Raw genomic sequence first — 16011 nt, forward strand, 5'->3', positions numbered from 1 at the left:
ATAAGTCATACTGTGAATGATCTCTTTTATACTGTTGGCATTTTATGTCTAGCACATTCTTAAAGTGAAGCATTTCTGTGGGGAAAAAATGTAAAAATAATTTAATTTGGTAAAAGTGCTACTTGATTTTTAAAATATTCAGATTTATTCTAAGAATTTTTCCAAAAGAAATTTAATTTACTGATCTTCCTGAAAGGCTGACATGTGGGGAAAAAAAAGAGATAAGATAAAACTTTAGAAAACATATTTTCCTTTTGTTTTTAATGTGACAAGGAAGTTTTAGTATTGTTCAAAATATGAAATGTTTATATTTTTAAAGAATGAGGAAGTGAATATATGTCTGAAAGTTGGCAAGTTGTAGTTAAAATTTTTATGTTAAATATTAATCTACTTTTGAGAAACTCCCCAAAATAGGAGCAATTCCTAAACTCCACAGTCTTCCTTACCCTGTTTACATACTTTTCTTGTCATAAAATAATCTCCTGTAAATGACTCTATATATAGCATAGGTTAGATATGGAAAATTAGAAATTTATCTAGGTTAGTTTAATTCTCTAATAATCAATTAAATAGTTTAAGGGTATATTCTTACCTAGTGCGAATTAATCAGTGGAATTCTCCTTAGTCCCGCTGAAATAGCCATTCTCCTTTACATATACTTTCAAAGGTTCTTAAGCTTGAGTTTACATGGTAAATAAGAATGGCTCCACTACGTCAAGTAAACAATTTGTAGAAGTCCCTAAATAAGTATTTATATAGAATTATATTTTATATATTCTCAAATTTACAATTATATGATAATGTTAATTTTATAAGTCCCCAGACAAATATTTACAGATATTAAACAGAAATGATTATGAAAGAGCATAAACAGTATTTGAGATAAATTAATATTCTAATATGGTGTGGGCTTGTGATAATCATTTCCAATTTTTTTAAATCTTTATAAAAACATCAGAGACATGAATCAATTTTAAAAAAATGTAAATATTACATGGGAGAAATAGACTAGGTAAAATTCTTGCATAAATTAGTTCCTTTATCATATTATACACACTCTTCTAACACACTCTTTTCATATATATTTTACATTGGAGAACACTTCATATTAATACGTAAACAATTTATTTTTTTCATGGCTGCATAATACTTCATTGTATCATTTTTTTAATTTACTACTGATGGATATTTGGGATGTGTATAACCTTTGCTGATACAAAAAATAAATGATACACTAAATATCCTCGTGCATATGCATCTTGCATGAGTACTTTACATTACTTTTTATTTAATCCTCTCAACACTCAGTAAATAGGTATATATTACTGTCTTCCTCTCTATATAAGGAAATTGGCACTCAAGTATCTTTTCCATATGTATGTATATATAAAAGAAATATAGTATATGAGCTCAAGGTTATATTATTCAAAAAGGGAAAGTTCTCTTTTTCTTACCTCAAAACAAAACAAAACAAAAACAGAGGGGAAGATAAAGGTTGTACAGCTACTAAAATGCTATACAATATTACCAGTTTATATTTTTACAATATCTGGATTGTTTGACTAACACTCATGTACTGTAACATGTTTTCACTATAGGTATGACTGATAGAGACCTAACAGTGTGGGCACTTAATAAATACTAGATAATGAAGGAAGATATTGGGGAATATATAAGATTAGAAATAAGAAAAAAATAACTCTTGCTTTTCAGGGCATTACTATGCATATTAGAAATATTCAGGTTGGAGAAATAATTACCAGAAATTCCATTATTTAGAAGTATGCTAATTTCATTTAATGCTCATGTATTTTCTCCTGGGAATATGCTTCTCGATTATTTCTAGTATTTAAGTTTTCAAATAGTTTTCTTAATGTATTTCTGAATAGTATACCTGTTGCTGTTTAAATCTAATCTCCACAAGTAATTTAATTGTAGTAATTTACGCCTCTGAAATACAGAAAAATAATGTGATTAATTTACTCTTCATTAAGTAGAAGCTTTCATTTCACTGGAAGAACATCAGTTACATTTGGAGACATATATAGCTTTTTACTTTGACAACTGCCAGAGCTACCACATTCAAAGGCTTGATGTTCTACTACTGAAGCTGAAAGGGAATACCACAAAAAATTTACGAACACACTACAGAAAGATGTCAAAATTTCCCAAAAGAGGTAGATGTGACTGAATAGTTTAAATGCACTGTCATGAAATTCTAGACACATCGAACTTAATGCAAACTAATAAACTCATGAATTGGAATGAAGTAACACTTCTTTAAAGATGCAAATTAAAAAGGAAACATCAAAATAATGAAATCTGCCATTTTTTTCTCCACTGAGAAAATTCTTTACCAGATCTCAAAAACAGACCAGGCTCTTTGGAAAACAATGATAGAAAAAGGTATTTGATGTAGAAATGGGTATTGAGAATTCTCCCAAGACACTCTAGTTAGTATTTTAATAACCTTATAGGAAAACTATTGTAATTAGTTGTATTCATTACACATAGTTAAATATTCATTAGACCAGAGCATATTGTGGAAGAAAAATGAATTTATTTTCAAAAACATTGTAGAAATCAATGTCACTGTTTATCTCCATAGATTGGAATAATTTCTCTGTCTGAATATATGTGTGTCAGTGAAACTTTCCATCAAGTATGCTGCTCTGATGTTTTAGGATAGTACATTTCAAATACTCAGAGAAATTGTCAAATTTAAGTTTAGCAATTAAAAAAATATTTTAAATCAAAGGGAATATGTGTGTATTACTGAGAATCTGGAAATCATAGAAAGGTACAAAGAAGGAAATAAAAAACCCCATAATGCCATCACTCATGAGTAACCATCCTTAATAAGTTGATGTATTTTCTTCCTATATTTTTACTGCATATGAAGTATAGTGTCAAATTTTATTAGAATACTATGTAGGATTGTTATGATATGAAAAGAGGGTAATATATCATATTACAATCACAATACAATTTTTATGTAAACATTTTTTCCATGAATCTGTTTTTATTTCCCTAGGGTAGCTATTTGGAAGCAATTTCAGGGGAGAAAGGTTGAAAGTACATGTATGGTGAGCAGGGTAAAAGTGGGTAGCGTAGCCTTCTGATATCTTCACAGTCCTTATCAACTATACTCTTTGCCATCCTGAAGCAATGACTGTGTCTTGTTTTTTCTTTAATTAGCAGCAATGTGTACCATGCTCATATTTTCTAGGGCATGGTTCATCTGACCACTTGCATCAGAATCTCTCAGAATACTTCTTCAAATGCAGATTTGAAGGTCCATCAAACATTCACTATGAGCATGGAATAGGTCTATTAATATACATTTTTAACAAGCTCCTGGATGTTCTTATATGATTTAAAATTTGAGAACCACTGTTGATGTAGTTATGACTATTCTTAATTAATGGGAGGAATCTGGAGCTTGAGTCTTTTCTTTTTTTTCTCATTTCACTCAGGAAACATGAAATAACTCATTTAGATTTGCTTTGAATCTCAGATCCACCACTAGCTATGTGATCTCGGGCAAGCTCATCTGAATTCTCATCTGTCCAAACAAAAATGTTAATATGGGCAATATATACTTGAGTGATTTTTTTTTAAGAATCAAAGATAATGTATTTGAAATTTCATGCACAAAACCTGATATATAGTAGGCACTCAACCAACTTCAAGTGAGAGGGAAATTTAAAGATCATCTAGACTTATCTTTAATTTTATACATGGAGGAACTAAGGCTCAAGAGAAAATTTGGTTTCTGAAAGCATCAGCAGAATAATGTAGCATTCTGATTGAGTTAAATTATGTTGAGTAAAAATAAAATAAAAATGTGTGTTTGGAAGAAGGGCCCTGCACAAAAGATGTATTATGTTTATAGGACTACACACAGTGGCAGGTATTGCGCACATACGCTTGTCAGTCTCAGGTACAAAGAATGTTTGTAAATTACATGTATGGTAACTTGAATTATATATATTTTACTAAGTGTGTGTACCTCTATGAACCACCTGTGACATACATGAGACTACACCTTGCAGACAGGACCCAGAGGCTGCACTTAGAAATCTACTGCCACATTTGCTCTAAGGCCATGCTTCTTTCAGGATGCTCACGGTCAGTGACAGCACATCACAGGGATGCTAAAGCAGGCCCACTCCTGGGAGAAATGGGGCACCTTTGTCCTCTGACTTTGGCTTGAAGAGCCTTTTACTAGCCTTGCTGAACCTTCCGTATACTGTAAGGCAATCTAGGATGTTTCCTCTCAACCTTCCTTCTCTTGTTCTTTCATTTGGAGTTTAACCTACATCCCAGTCTGACAGTAATCCCTGCTCCTTTGTGGCTCTTCCTCATTTTCTTCCATGGACATTTCCCCTAATAAAATCCTTGAATAATTAATCCCATCTTGGAATTTGCCTTTTGAAAGATCCAAATTAATATATCTCCCCAAATGCCCACCTCACCTCATCCAAACTGAAATATAACTTTCTCAACGTCAACAATCATAACTAATTAAATTTTGTATTTCCTGTATAGGATGAAGTATATTGGAGACCCCTGCATTCATTCATTCATTCAACATTTATTGAATACCACTATAGTATGTGGCTAGTAGTGAATAGATGAAAAAATAAACTATAAATCCATTGTGATTATAAAATCCATATTTAATGTTCATTAACTATTGTTAGAACAAATTGAGTATATATGTAAATACAACATGCAGGTACAAACTGGTGGAAAAATATAGTCCAGTTACTAACAAACTATGGGGTCAGTAATATAACCATGAATGGTTTTAGGTGGGAGAAGAGTGAGATGCAGATAACAAGGAGTATAGTGGTGGGGAGATAAAACAAGGTGGTGATTGTTCACAGTTTTCCACCCATTCAATAAATCTTCATGTGCCCTAGGCATGCCCATATACTAAATACACAACTGTATATGTCTCAAAGAGCTCTTCCTCTTTGTATGATGATGTTATAATTGATGGTGATCTTAATTAATGGTAGGGGTTTTGTCAATATGCATTGCCTAAATTAATAGATTCTTAAATCAAGTATTATTATATGGGAAAAATAACCCTTTTGACATGAAAAAGAGGTTCTCTTCAAAAAGTTGAAACACATTGGGAAATACTATGAGTACATTAGAAATACGAAGAAATGAGAAATCATGTTTATAACAGGATGACTTCCAGGAGAAAAAGGGATTTGAGTTGGGCTCTTAGAAATGACTACATTTTGTCTGGGAACAGAAAAGATAAAGGAGCATCATAAACAGAAGTAACATTTATAAATTTTGTGTCTGTAAGTGCTTTGTAATATTCTAGGTATTTTATATGATAAGTTATATATTCATTATAACATCATTATGAGTTTGGTAGCAATATATCTATTCTAAAGAGAAAGAGAATGAAGCTCAGAGAGATAAATTAGCATATTCAAAATAATATAAATATTAAACAATGGAACGAGAAGTGACTGAGGCCAGTAACAGCACATATGTCTCTCATCTCCTCCAGGCATTCTCAGGTATTTAGGGCTATATAATTTATTACTAGTTTGGTCTGGTGGAGGACATTTGTTTTCCCAGGATCCAGTTTCCTTTATTATCCTCATTCTTTTCATTCCTTAAAAAAAAAAAAAAAAGTTCATGGCTCTGTATATGGAGATAAAGCATACATAGCTTAAGATTGTGGGTGCTTTATAATATCACTTAATTCAAGACACAAGTGCCCAGCCATGGTGGCCTGTTTACCATGTGAGAAAGATACCAGCACACATGCAGAATATAGGACAATAAGTTCAGTGTATATATATATATATATATATATTCCTATGAGATCAGAAAGGGAAGGTGACTTCTGATGGGGAAGAAGCAGGAAAGAATTTACAGAGAAAGTGGCAGCAGGTTTAAAAACCTAGTGATAATCCAGAACTAACACTTACCAGTAGTACTGCAGGCAGAGTGAATGGGGCAGAGTTTCTTCCTTGCAAAGTTCACAGAAACTTTTTTTGAGGAAGGGAAACAAACTTTTACGAATAGAATATGATAATAAGGATGTGTTGATGTAATAAACCAAAACAATTTTTTAAAAAACTGTTGGAACCTAAAGGATTTCTCACATTGAAATTATAAAATACTCCAGTATAGAGCTTCCCTGGTGGCGCAGTGGTTGAGAATCTGCCTGCCAATGCAGGGAACACGGGTTCGAGCCCTGGTCCAGGGGGATCCCACATGCTGCAGAGCAACTGGGCCCGTGAGCCACAACTGCTGAGCCTGCGCGTCTGGAGCTTGTGCTCCGCAACAAGAGAGGTCGCGATAGTGAGAGGCCTGCGCACCGTGATGAAGAGTGGCCCCCGCTCGCCACAACTAGAGAAAGCCCTCGCACAGAAACGAAGACCCAACACAGCCAAAAATAAATAAAATTAAATTAAAAAAAAAAAAAACTCCAGTATAACAACTCCTTAAATAACTTTTATTTAAATGGCCTATCTTTTATTGCATTGTTTCATTTAAGCAAGAACTTTTCAGATTGCTCAGATTGAGTCAACAGTATCTTCATGCAGGACAATCCTTTAATCCATTACTAAGTCAGTCAACAGCATTTTCTAAGTGACCCACATGTGGATAGCAAGATCCAAAAGAATATTGTAAAAGGATCAAGAAGTCCAGTGCTTCTTTTGAGGAGCTTTATGGCCCCATGAAGACACAAGGTAGACCTATAAAATTATAAACCTGAGTGACAGAAACATCTGCCAGATGGAAGCCCACAGCTGTAAAGAGACATTTAGTAAGTGTTCAGTATTCAGTGAAATGGAAAGGAAGAAGTTTAGGGTGACTGAAACTAAAAGAAGCCAAGTGGGGTTAGTTTGGAGAAGCTTCATGAAGGGATGGATTTTTTGGCTGTGTTATGGAAAACATTATCTGGCTGCATAAAACTCTTTTATTTCTTTGTGGTACTCTCCAGATGAACTCTCTATTAAATTGGTATGATTATGATTGTCTTTATTTCCCTTCTTCCCCCATTTCCTTTAGAGAACAGCCTGCTCAGGACTATGTGGACTGACTACCCCATCTCAATAAGAGAACTGGATGAGAGTGATATCCTCTATTCTAAGACGAGAATTCCTAAAACTTTAATATTCTCTCTCTGTGTGTCTTACACTTGAGCCTGCTCTCATCACAATACCAAGGCATGTGGTCAAGTCTCTCAACTTTCTAGCTTCAGCTCCTAGCAATAAAAGTCATGCAATTGTCTCTTCTACACTTAAGAGACCTACAGAAAGGATTTATTTTAAATAATAAGGATCAGTACTCTAGTGGATTTGTACTGTGTCAATTTAACTAAGTTGGAACTACACTTCTCAGAATTCCCTTCCCTGTGTACCTGTGGGTATGCATGGGATTTGGAAAGCAGAATGGGAAGCAGCATCTATATTCATTTTACATTTGGAAGACTGGTTGCAGGGTAAGAAACTGTGTTACAACTCAAAACACATTCTTACAGATTTCCTGGCTTACCTTGTTGAAGTGGGGTAGCAGCTGTGCCTTGGATCCTCCAGCTCTCTCCTGATCATCCTTCAGTTTCTCTGGATCCTGGGCCAGGTGTGTGCTTTGCTCTGTGAGCAAGTAGGCCAGGCTCTTCTGCAGGACCGCAAAATCATCAAAGGTAGGGCCTGGATGAAGTGAGAAGAACAAGAATTCCAGTCTAAAGGCATAGGTTCTAGCTCATTTTTGTGGGTTGCAGTTTGTCCTTGCTGCCACTTACTTCACATATATCTACCTGCTTTGCACCAGATGTAAAAATAACAGCTTCTTGTAGACTGTTCAATGAGCTACCACAATTGCAGAAGGATAAATCTTTTTAATAAATCCATATCCATGTGTATATATAAGGATATGTAGGCACACATAATATATGTTTATGTGTGTATATATATGTGTACACACACATATATATACAGGTGTATGTATTTTTGTAAGTAGGTATGTGCAGATATGTCTATGTAAATATATATTTACTTTGGTACAAGTTCCTTCAGTTTGTTTTCTACTTGCCAACATATAATCTTTTTAATAAAAAGCTTACCGAACTCTCCTTGCCTGGATAACTCCTTTCCCTTCTTTCTGCCTGAGCTCATTGTTCCTTTTCCTAGAGAAGCCTTTCTCAACCACTTTACAATTTTGTTTTTTCAAATGACACTGTGTTCTCCTATTTCATAGAAGATTTCACTACTTATTTCATGCTTTAATATAAATTGAATTTGTTTAATGTCAGTTTTCTTCAATAGATGGTTAAGTCACAAAAGCAGAGAAACCACATCTGTTTTGTTTGTTGCCATTTCTCAGAGCCTAATTTGATGCCTGGAGTATATTAGGTGTCCAGTATATGTTTATTAAATGAATGAATACTTATTTCATACCCTCTCCTTTCTTCATTACCCTTTCTCCACCCATTACCTTTGGTCCAGTAAATGCATCCATTAATGCGCATAGAGATGTGTGTATGCATGCTCCTTCTCTACCAGTAATTGCCCCCATTAAGTATAGCACCTGGAACCTATTGCTTTCTAGAGCAGCTTCTCCTCTACCCTCATATAAAATCTACTTCCTTTGACGTCATGCTACTCAGCTGTAAGTCCTCTGTCTCTCCTCATCCTATTCATCTCCTGACCATATGTCTGTGCCTGCAATTTCACTTTCCAGGCCTAGACCCTCATCATATTTCCATATGTTCATTTACACATGCATAGATTCAATAGATATTTGTTGAGTCCTTACGATGTGCCCGATCCTGTGACTGAGTAATGAGGGTCTGGATTTCCCTATTCTCCAAGATCTGGGAGGAAATCTTAAGCTGTTTCCTTTTAATGCAAGCAAGGACATGTGCTGGGAGCTTTCCCTTCTATACCCACCACCCTATCTGGCCACCCAAAGTCCCTCTTAGTGATTCTTGAAGCTTACAGTTTTCAGGAGCTTTTGAAGTGAATGAGGGGAAATTGAAGTATTTGGATGAGCTGAGAAAGTCTTGAAACACAGATGCCTGTGAAATCCTAGAAACATGATATGCGGTTAGCTGTTGATAAGTGCCTTCACCAGAGAGCCACGGGATCCTACCCTACCTCCTCGGCACTAGGCAGAGCTATTCTCACCCTGTGCTCTCTTGTGATTGTGTAGCCCATCTCTTCATCTGCTTTCTTCCTAATCTGCTAATCATCTTTAGTAATATGACAAGCTCTTACTGAATTATGCTTTTTCACTTACAGAATGGTTTTAGTGGTTGTCTCCTTACTAGAAATCCTGCCTTTTACAAATCATGTCTTCACTTCCACAACTGTATTTTTTTTATGAAATGAGCCTCAAAATCCTAATTTTTAAGTAAAAGGCTAAATATTGATTCTATTTTTTTTCCTCTTTGCAAAACATGTATCACAGCACTCATGGGTGGCTTTGGCTCCTTAGGGAGAAATTTATGGCAAAGGAACTCTAAGAGAGAAAGCACATTAATACATTTTGACATACACTGTCACCACTTTATACTTGGTGAGCTGTGCCATGAGTCCAGCTAAGGCTGAAGAACATGAAGTTGTTCTAACAAAAATCTTCATGGTTGTGGGAACTCTTCTTGCAGAATTCAACCTCCAACATGAGATAGCGGAGTTCAGGATTAATTGGGATTCAGTTTTTTCGAGGTAATTAGGCCTAAAGATAAGTACTGTGAGTGAGAGAGTAATTTAGATGCTAATCCATGCAGTCCAAGATGAATAGAGAAGTAGAAGAGGCCAAGACCAAACAGAGCAACTGGCAGTGAATGAAGCAATCAATAGACTGACTGTTTCCATGCATCTAAAAATATGTTAGTGGGCATGACAGAATGAGAAAGGTGAATGAATATCAAAGATTTAGAAAATGATGGTCAAAAGATCTGACAAGAACAATTTCAGGATCTAAGGATATGGGAAATGGTCATTGTAGCTTGAGGAGAAAAAGAAAGTATTAAATTAATATGCATGGTTATTATTGCCTACTTAATTTTCTTCCTATTAAGATCTAACTTCTATGAAGAGAGGTATCATGTCAGTCTTGCAGAATATTCTTAATTCCCAGCACAATGCTTGATGCATGGTTGACAACAAAAATTTGTTGGAAACATAATAAATAAATGTTTTTTAACACAGGCATTGAAGGCACCTAATATCCGCTATTTTAGCAATATCTAGGACTGACATATAAAAACACTTTCTCTTGCCAATTGGACCTTGCAAGACTTTCATCTTCTGACTGGAAAAAAATCTGTTCAAATCTCATCTTCCTAGATTATATTAATCGTTTGGGTCTCAGTTTAGTCATCAGTTCTTACAGTGAGTCTTTCCTGTTCCACCATGTTTTAGTCAGATGTATTTGTATTTTCATAGCATTCTGGACTTCCTCTATTCTTGGATTTGCTTTAATGTAATTTCTTATTTAATTATCTGCCTCTTTCAATAGACTGAAATCCCAGGTAGATTAAGGGCCATGTCTTATTCATCATCACTTTCTTCACTCACTATAAATGAAACAAGTTAAAAGAAGTTACCATTTTCTTCTCTCCTAGTGGCAAAACAAACTTAGCTTTTATATTGCCCAGTCTTGATGAGGAAGCATAGAAATTAATTCTCAAACACTGTAGATGTGAGGGTAAATTTGTGTAATACCTGTGGAGGATAAATTGGGATTATCAATCAAAATTTAAAATAGAAATATTGTTTAACTATAAATTGCACTGGAAAAAATGTATCCTTCAAATATATTTACATAAATAAATTAGGATTGATATAAAGGACTTTTCAAGCATTTTTGGATATCAAAAACAATGGGAATGATTTAAACAACCATTGACAAATAACTGGGCATATGATTATGATGTATTCATCTAATGGTTTTCCATGTAAACATTAAATAAAATGTAGGAGATATTGATATATTTCTATGGAAAGTCTTGGAGGTGTTGAAAGTGTGTATATTATGATCCTGTTTTGTGTCATTTTTAATAGTATATGTATATTAATTATGCAGGCAAAAATATATTTTAATGAAATGAGACTCAGGAAATTATTTACTTGTTACCTTTTGAGGTAAGAGACTAAAGCTGTGTAAGGAGACATTATATATATATATTTTAATGATTGGTGATTTGTGCCATGAGTAACTTTTATCATTTTTTTACTTTATACTACTCTTTACTGTTTGATTCTTTTAAACCTTGCAATACTTTGTTCACTTCAGTTACCTCAGATTTCGCAACAGATTTATCTACATCCGTACTCATTTTCTTCAATTCTTCTTTGGCTTTTAGTGCTCTCACTCAAATATTTGCAGCAAATATTTCTATTTCATCACTCTTTAAGACCAAGCCCTAACCTCCGCATCAACTGTTGATTTCGTCTCCTAGTTCATCAAGAACACAGAGAAAATCAGTGTCCAAATGGGTTTATCTCAAATATTACTCCCACCTCCTACTAGAAAAGCACCCATCTTTTTCTCTAGTCTTAGAAGACAAAGGACCCTCCCCCTGCTCAAAGCCAATGCTTTGGATCTGATCTACCTCTTAAATCACTTCCTTTCTCTCTCTCCCCACTAGATCTTTGCCCTCACACAATAAGCATGTTCCAGTGTCTTCCTTCTTAAAAAAACATATATACAAGATTAACAAATAATGTCTTCCGATCTTGAGTCAGTACTCTTTACTGAGCCAGAAGTAGATGATACATACCAAATCCATTGTCCTGATTAATAATGATTTATCAGTTTACTGACATATGGTTTTAGTTATCAGCACTCCACTGAAACTTTTCTCTAAAAATTACTAAAGCACACATTTCAAAATTGAGTGGAATAAATCCAGTCCTTATTCTTTCTTTTCCTATCATGCTGAAGACTGTTTACCACTCAACCCTACCTGAAAAACTCTACTCTCTTAGCTTCTATTATTCTTGGACTTCTGACCGTTCTTTCTCAATCTGTTAATAGGTCCCTTCTCTTTGACCAACCCTTCAAACAAGAAGTGCTACATAGTAGTCACTGTTATGTTTCTTTAGGTCTACATAAATGTTTTTAAAAATTTGAAATCATTACCAATATTTAAAAATTGTTAGATTTCACATTAAATTTTGGAATTTATAATTTCTCTTGAGAAATGACACTATATGGTATTAGCACTGTGTCCACATACCCCCAAGCCAAAAATTGGCAGAACTGTGTAAACACTGCCTTTTCACACAAGTCATGCATATCCGCTTATTCATTTTGACTTGCCACCAGCCTACTTCACACATTTATGTTATTTGCCTTAATCCTGTAAGCCAGATAACTCTAAACATTTCATTTATGCAACACTACACTAAAAATGTTTCAGCATTCCCCTCATATGATACATTTTTACATTTAAATTATATTCTAATACTAATTTTCAGTTTCTAGAAGTTCTCTGTTATTCTTTGACACATTTTTATGTTTTCATTGTGTCATATATTTCATTTGTTTCTATTTCTTTTTTAATGAATTTTATGACTGTATAATTTTGGTTTTTTATGATTTCTTATGGATTGTTGCATTATCTGAAGTTCTTGGGTGGTCTAAACCTTCTGCTTATCTTGTCTGCTGACTTTTTGTCATGACTGAATATTTTTCATGTGTTGTATGACTTTCATTTTGGGGCACATCTCCAGTGAAACTTTTTCTGCAGAATTCTGTAAAACTTAGGTATCTCCAAAGCATGGCTTTTGCTTCTGCCAAAGTTCCAAGCATATAAATGTCCTGAGACAACTTTTTATGCTTGGGGCAAAAATTTGTACTGAGACAACTTTTTATTTCTTGTCTTGGGGCATTCCAGGATTATCATGTAGGAAAAAATCAGTACAAAGTCAGATAACAGACCTCTGTATTACTAGGCCCGTGGTTAGAAACTCTCAAGGAGAACATTTATTTTTTCTTCCTCTACACAATTTCTACACTGAAACACAGAAGGTTCCTTACTGCCTTCTTTGGACGTATTTGTCCTAGCTTACTTTTCAAAGAGTCTGACTTTTATAGATGGTGGCCTCAGTTTCTGTTCCTACTCAGGTGTCAAATCACAAGCTCTGAGCTTACGAAGAGCTAGCACAGCAACTCCTTACTTGTTCTCCACCATGCTCTTCTCTTTTTTTACTTCAAGTATTCTTCTTATTTTCTGGGGAATATAGTTATATATTTAAAAGGATGTTTATTATATGACATTTACATCTTCTACGCATCCTGTAGAAAAAGTATTTTCAGTTTGTTTAGTCCACCATATTTGCAGAAACAGAAATCCACATTTAAAATTTATGTGAAAACAGTACTGGTCTAATATATCATATATCTTAAAAACCAAACACAAAATGAGAATTTAGAAAAGAATTCAATAATTGTTTTGTTTATTATTGATGTCAAAAATATTTTTAATCTCTCTAAAATATTTTTTTTTAGTTTTTAGCAATGTAGTTGATATGCTTAATTATTTTTAAAATCTTAATTTAAATGTTCTGAAAAAATTATTTAAAGGTCTACTTAGAAATCCAATTTGTTTTAATACTTCCTTTAAATAGCTGTCACAGCTGGAAAAAATACTTCTAAAGATCTATAGATTGATGGAAAAAATACCTTTATTAAAGCATTTTCATGTCCTCTGAAAAAATTATTCTAAAATTTATTTTAAAGATTTTATTGTTAATGTCTATCCTCCCTGATGGGAACCAGCATTTTTTTTGGTTTGTTTGCTTTTTTCTTTTTTTTTGCAAAGGATTAAATAATACCCAATAACACCTTACATTTGGAAGGTTTGCTAAAAACAGTTTAAAAATTCTGTTTCCAACTTTTTTTTTTTTTTTTAACGACTTTAGTCTTTTTAATTTTAGGGTTTAAAGCTTTTGTTTTTGTGGAGTGGGTTTTTTGTGTTTTTTTAAAATTAATTTATTTATTTATTTATTTTTGGCTGTGTTGGGTCTTCATTTCTGTGCGTGGGCTTTCTCTAGTTGCGGCAAGCAGGGGCCACTCTTCATCGTGATGCGCCGGCCTCTCACTATCGCGGCCTCTCCCGTTGCGGAGCACAGGCTCCAGACGTGCAGGCTCAGTAGTTGTGGCTCACGGGCCCAGTTGCTCCACGGCATGTGGGATCTTCCCAAACCAGGGTTCGAACCCGTGTTCCCTGCATTGGCAGGCGGATTCTCAACCACTGCACCACCAGGGAAGCCCTGTTTCCAACTTTTTATAGCATTAATATATGAGAATTTTAATGAAAGACAAACACCATTTTCATTTACAAAATCATATAATGATGAAAACACTTCCAAACTTTCTCAATACTCTCTCTATAACACAAGTTTCTTTTGAAAAACAGGTTCTGACTCATTAAAATATCATCTTTACCTTGAAGGGATGAGGTGTAATTTTTTTTTTTCCAAAAATATTTGCTAGGATAAATGTTCTTGATAACCACATATCATTAGAATAAAAATCATTAATTTGGAAGACTTGCCTTTTCGAAAAATAAAAACATTCAACAACTCTATTTAAAATTTTTATATTGTAGAAAATAAACTTTCAAAAAAGAAGAAATAGTATTAAAAACACTTGTGTGTCAACCACCTAACTCCAACAATTTTTGTTTTGTCTATAACTGCTCTTATTTGGATTCAAGTATTTTAAAGTAGACTCCACATATCATGTCATTTATCTATAAATACTTAAGGATGTATGTCTAATAGGTAAGTAGTTTTTAAGATCACTACAATATTCATCATACCTAACAAAATTAACAATTTCTTTTTTTTAAATTAGCCTTATTAGGTATAACTCATATAATTAAAATCACCAATTTTAAATATGCAGTTTGACAAGGTTTTTTTAAAAACTTTATTTTGAATTAATTTTAGACTTACAAAAGAATTTCAAGGTCATACAGAAATTTCTCTTATAGTCTTCATTCAGTTTGCTCTAATGTTAACATCTCATAACCATGGTGCATTTATCAGAACTAAGAGTTTAACACTGGTATTATGTTATTAGCTAAGCTATATTCTTTATTCGGATCTTACTAGTTCTTCCACTAATGTCCTTATTCTGTTCCAGGATTTAATCCAAGATCCCACATTGCATTTAGTGGCTATGCCTCTTTTGTCTCCTCTACTCTATGACATTTCCTCAGTCTTTCTTTGTCTTTCATGACATTGACACTTTTGAAAAGAATTATTTTGTAAACTGTCTCTCAATCTGGAGTTCTCTGATGTTTTCTCATGATTAGATAGAGGTTTCAGATTTGGGTGAGGAATACCACAGAGGCGCTATGCCATTCTTAGTGTGTTGTATTAGAGGGTACGTGATGTTGATACATCTTATTACTGATGATATTAATCTTGATCACTTGTTTAAGGCGATTTCCGCTAGGTTTTTCCACTGTAAAGTAACTATGATGAATTTTGTCAAATGTACCATTGGCATCTTTGGAGATGATTTATTTTCTTTGCTCTATTAAATGATGAATTATAATAATGAATTTCCTAATATTGAATCATCTTTGTACCTTGGAATAAACTTGACTGGGTCATGAGTCTATAGCTTTTTTTAAGTAATATGCCATGAGGTAAACAGGAAATCTTTTTTTAGTACGGTAGAGTTTCAAGGTTCCATCTCATTAGAAGGCATTATAATTCTACTATTCAACATAGTAGAATTTGGGAATCCACTTAAAGAATTACTTTAGAGTATGTAGTAAGCCAAGGAATAAGGTCCAGTTCCACTGTCAACCCTTCCTCATGGTGGCACTCTCACCCTTCCCTCAAGTATTTGGTATGGCATACCTGACAGCTGATCTAGGGACTGGGTGAGGGTGGGAGGAGCAATCTTCTTATATATTAGTGAGGTTTAACCTAATCATACCGCTTCCTGCTCAGAACTCTTCTGTGACTCACAACTCTTATTGATCTTGGCTTCTCA

Source organism: Balaenoptera ricei, chromosome 1 (genome assembly GCF_028023285.1).
Source record: "Balaenoptera ricei isolate mBalRic1 chromosome 1, mBalRic1.hap2, whole genome shotgun sequence".
In the NCBI taxonomy this organism is placed as follows: domain Eukaryota; kingdom Metazoa; phylum Chordata; class Mammalia; order Artiodactyla; family Balaenopteridae; genus Balaenoptera; species Balaenoptera ricei.